Source organism: Octopus bimaculoides, chromosome 12 (assembly GCF_001194135.2).
Source record: "Octopus bimaculoides isolate UCB-OBI-ISO-001 chromosome 12, ASM119413v2, whole genome shotgun sequence".
Classification (NCBI taxonomy): Eukaryota; Metazoa; Mollusca; class Cephalopoda; order Octopoda; family Octopodidae; genus Octopus; species Octopus bimaculoides.
The window spans coordinates 52,261,887-52,267,739 of NC_068992.1; positions in this window are offsets into that span (position 1 = coordinate 52,261,887).

The window sequence follows — 5,853 nt, forward strand, 5'->3', positions numbered from 1 at the left end:
GTTGAAGTAGTATAGTTAGGCAGATTAAAAGTAAATAACAATAATATTAATGATAATCGTTTATATTATAAGCACAAGGGCTGAAATATAATAATACAATAGACCTGGATAGGATGAAAGAAAATATGGGAAGGTAGGTTGCAAGAGTGTGTGAGGAGAAAACTTAGTATGTGGAAAGAGTAAGTGATGATTGGTAAGAGGCGGGGGGGGGGGCTAACTTGATAGGAAAGGCAAGTAGTCAATGTAAAATGTGAGTGGTTCCAGGTAGCAGGAACGATAACTGTCTGAGAGCAAAAGTGCATATATCATCATTTTTCATTGATTGTAGTAATATCTTTATCACTATCAGCAAATTGACCAGATGAATTCACTATTATGATTTTTGAAGGTGCAAATAAAAATATACCAAGATCTAACAGTTTTCCTGTCATTTCAGGCAGTGTTTTTCATTTTCAATTATATTCCTTACTAAACTACTACTTTCATTTTATGATTTCTATGCCTTTGTTAGTGACAAAATAGCCTTCGAGATATGAAAAAACGGGAAACATTTTGCAATATCATGAATTTTTTTCTAGCATAAAAAGAAATGTTAAAAACGGTAGTTCCAAGTTTTCATTTTCTTTATTCAGATCCTGGCTATTCCGATTTCCTATAATGATGCATTCTCAGAAGCAAAGTAAACAATGTTTATCGTTGAAAATTTCTCAGAAGCAAAGTACACATTGATTTCTAAAGTAAATTTATTCTATGTAAAGTTTAAATATTTTTCTTTTCAATTGAAATATTCAAGTGTGTGCAGCTGTTTTCGCTTTTTCATTCGCAGTGATTTTTAACTCTTTAACAACCAAGGTGACATACATATCATCAATTGAATAACAGCAACAAATGTCATGCATTGAATATCTGCAAGAGTGGCACATGTGTCGTGTATCAAATAACATCCACAGCAATAGATTTATCAACTATCAAATAACAGCCATGGTGACATATAAATTGTCTATGAAAAAATTGCCATAGTGCCACATGACTTGTCAACTGAATAATATCTTGATAGCACAGAGTTCATCTTTTGAATAACTGGCATATATCAGTTTTCTACATAATTTATCTAGTGTTGTATTCGCTGGAGATAGCTAGTGCTTGTATTATATGATAGATGTCACTCTGAAGAACATTTTATTGGCTCATACAAACTTACGTAGATGACTTGGCCGAAATTGCAGACTCAGGTAATTGCTAGCATTCAGATATCTAAAAATAGCCTTGCTAGCATCTTTGTATTAACAGCCCAATTGAAAAATGTCAAAATTGTGCAAATTAGAAACGGTTTTCTCTTGGTTTTTTCCCTTGGATTTTTCCCTTGGATACTATCTGTGTCTTGGGGAGGGTATATTTGTATGTATAGGCAACTGTTGGTCAGTGTTCAATAGAAAAACTATGTTTGATCCATGTTCTCACAAGATATATGGAAGTCCAAAATTTGATTGAACAATTCTTTTTCACAGTCACAAGATGCTGTACTAATCTAAAATAAATGAAAAAATTCTGGAATTCATCCAAAGTACACCTTTAGATATTATATTTTCCAAAATACTCATTAAAGAGGAGTTGTGATAAAGATATTTGCAGGCTTCCCATGAAGTAGTGAGATCAATGTAGGTAACTTATGTTCAGTTAAAATAGCTGTAGGTAAATAGCAAAGTAAACGTGGGTGGGGAAAAAATTTCAGTGAAATGCTGTTCTACAGAGGGAGTTTGTGAAGATGAAAGGAAAATAATCAGATTAGCATGCATGTGGTGTAGTCTTGGTTATAGAAAATATCGAGAAAACTAGTTAATTTAGAACAGCTGAGATTTTTCAAGAATTAATAGAAAAGACAGAGAATGGAAACATTGAATCTGTGAAATGTGATGATTGTATGTTCAGGATTGAATCTTTGCCAATCAGCAGGATGGCTTTTTTTTATGTTGCAATCTAGGAAGTTCATGTGTAATATCATAGTGTACATAGGTCTACATTATTTAACGTTTTGTTCTAATGACAGTTTATGACTGCAAGTAACATATGACATCTAGTTCTAGCTGGCCAAGGACCATGGGGGTAGAAGTTTACCTTGCTTGCCTATAATTCAGGTGAAAATATTGGTAGATGGAAACTGAAAGAAGCCCGTCGAATATATATATATATATATATATATATATATATATATATATATATATATATATATATATATATATATATATATGAATGTATGTATATGTTTGCGTCTGTGTTTGTCCTCCAAACATCGCTTGACAACCAATGCTGGTGTGTTTTCATCCCTGTCACTTAACGGTTTGGCAAGAGAGACCGATAGAATAAGTTCTAGGCTTACAAAGAATAAGTCATGGGGTCGATTTGCTCGACTTAAGGCGGTGCTCCAGCATGGCTGCAGTCAGATGACTGAAACAAATAAAAGAATAAAAGAATAAAACCCATCAACCTAAAGCTGCAATAGAAATATTGTTTACAAGACCAAATACTCCATCTGATTGATTTGCGAAACCCTTTAAATGACCAGGTGTTTGAAGGATCTCTCATGATATAAAACTAATCTGTCATTGTTTAGTTTTTCATATATAAGTCTTTGGATGTGGACAAAAACATGAAAGAGAATTTATACCATACATCATCGACTTGTTCCAGTAGCAGGAGAGTCCAGTTGGATTAGCTGCACATTTTAATTTTAATAATCCTTAATACTACAGGCACAATGCCTGAAATGTGGGGGGAGGGGGCTAGTTGTTTACTTCAACTCCAGTGTTCAACTGGCATCCATTTCATTGAACCTTAAAGGACAAAAGGCAAAGTTGACATCAGTGAAATTTGAACTCAGAATGTGAAGATGGACAAAGTACCACTAAGAATTTTATCAGGCATAGCACATCACTGTCATTGTTGCAAACACATTCTTTTATTCTTTTATCAGCATCAGTCATTTGACAGTCATCAGTCATTGGTCCTTACTCAATTATATTAGTACTCAGTACTTACTTTATTTTGTACATATTTTATCAATCTATTTATTGAATGACTAAGTTACTTTTGACATAAGTAAATGTAATTTAAGACACCATTTTGCAGAGAACACAGGCACATATCTTTACATCTATCAAATTCTATTCACTAAGCATCGATCATCCCAAAGATGCAATAGAAAACACTTGCGTATCCTGAAATATCACATTGTGAAGTTGAACTTGAAGCAACATTGTTGTGGAGCAAACTCCCTTACCAGAAAACTGTGCCAGCACCTTTATGCAAATATGTGTTTATATAACACATCTATTATAATACAATTTTATTGAATTATACAAATGCAATCTGCATATTCATATGAATTTATCCATAAACTTAATCTATGTAATTTTTATTATTTTATTTACCTTAACATTTAGTAATTCAAAAATGTATTTGGCGGAATTTTTGTAAATTATTATATGCTATTAGTGTTTTCTAGCATCAATTGTATTTGCATACATAGCTGAATGCATTCTATTTGTCTTTATTCATTTCGTTATTTTTTTTTTTTTTTTTTTTTTTTTTTTTTTTTTTTTTTTTTTTTTTTTTGTTATTATGTATTATTTTTCTTTTTGTTGTTTGCAATCTAGTCTTGCTAAGTATGAATTTGTTTTGTTAATCACATGTATGTGAATTTCCAATCTACTTTCACCTATATTTCTGAATTCTAAGACTGATTAAATATTTTTGTATGAGTAGAAATATACAGTCGTCAGACATAATGAATATTCTATGACTATAAATCAATTTGCTAGTGATTTTTTCAAAAGAAAGATTAATTCTTTAAAATCAGATATTATGTAACAGTAGCAAATGAATGATGTTTAATTCTATTATTTTAGATTTTAAGATAGTTTGCATTTTCCACTGCATTACTTGAAATTATCTAAAAGTTGACTTAGTCTGTAGCGATAAGCAGCGTCTGCATTTACTGTTTATTTTGCCTCCAACTACACATATTCAAAAGAAAAAAAATTCTTCTAAGTTCTTTCACATCAACTCTCAGTACCAGCTGCACACAAATGCACAAATGCAGTCATCTAATTGTTGCAAAGTAAAAAACTGCCTGGTTCCACCAGCATCTTCTGAATCACTCTCTTGCACCCCACGCCAGACTTAACCCCTATCCATAGCAAATAATACCATTTTTCTCTCTCACTCTTTTACTTCAAGGGTACCCCAGTATTTATTAACTGCTAGTATATTGTTTCTTTAAAGCACTGCAGCTCCTCTAGCCCTGTAAATTACCGAACTATTGCTCTTTCATACCCAACATTGCAAACTTGGTAAAAAGTTATTTTTACTTACAATAACTTCTGTTATCAACTAGCATCTTTTCCCAATCTCTAATAATCAGCTCAGATTTCATACAGGCCAAGCAGATGTACGGAAGACTTACAGTCTGTTCCTCAGCTAATTCTAACTAATATTGATGTACATAGTGCAGGCATGGCTTTGTGGTAAGAATCTTGTTTCCCAACCATATGATTTAAGGTTTGGTTCCACTGTGTTGAATCTTGGGCGATTACTCTGACTAAATCTGACCTGACAAGAGAAGTTCTTAATTAAGGAGTCTCTGGTGGTGTTTTTTTTGTTTTTGTTTTTTTTTTGACTAAGAATAACAGAAAAGGTTAGGTTCATTTGGGACTCGCAGTAAATATTTATCACAACTCGTATCCTTTGTAGAGTTGATAATACCTAAATATGTTCAGAAAATTGTTTGAACTATTTCAACTTCTTTTATTATTTACATTTCTGTTGCATGATGTTTTAGTCGTTGCTCCATTCTTGAATGGCTTCCTTGGTATAAGTTTTTCACTATGCAAAAGAGATCAATAGACTTTCACTCAACTGTGTTCTCTGTCTGATGAAAGGGACATTATGGATGGTCTGGCACGATCTTTCTCTTATGGCAAGATAGCTGATTTTGACTGAGAGGGAGAGAGATTGGTAGAGAGATATGTAGAGACATCGAGGGGTTTGGAAGGGCATCTAGTTGTATAAAAAGAAAAACCATGCCAAAACTGACCTTGCCTGTGCTGGTGCCACGTAAGAATCACTCAGTCCACTCTGTGGGGTGAATGGTGTCAGGAAGGGCATCCAGTTGAAAAAAAAACAGGCCAATCAAATAGTGAAGCATGGTGCAATCTTCTGCCTTGCCATCTCCCATGAAACTATCCAACCCATGCCAGCATAGAAAGCAGACGTTAAAATAAATAAAGAAAGAAAGAAAGAAAGAGATAAACAGAAAGAGACACAGACAAGGAGATAGACAAAGGGAAAAACTAAGAGAGAAAGGGAGAGAAAGAGAGACAGAGAGGTAGAGACAGAAGGAGAAATACACAGAGACAAAGAGTTAAAGAGAAAGGTACAGAAACAAGGAGACATAAATTGAGAAAGAGAGAGAGACTGAAGTAGAGATAGAGAATAACAGGGAGAGAGAGAGAGAGTGAAGGAGAGATAGAAAATAACACAGAGACAGAGAGATAAAGACAGAAAGAAAAAGAATGAAAGGAGAAAGAGAGAGAGAAAGAGAGAGAGAGAGAGAGAGAGAGAGCGGTGTCAACTTTAGCAATTATAAATTAATCATTTGTTCACAGAGATTGCATTAGGGCTAAACTATTATCATATATTTCTACTAATTGTCCATTAGGATAGATTTCTTTAATTATTAATTCCCCACAAATACCTCATAAACTGATCTCAAAAATTTCTGAATCCTGAATTTAAAAATAAAGTTGATCTCTATATAATTAATTGATTAATTAGTCTACTTTTTAAGTCATACTA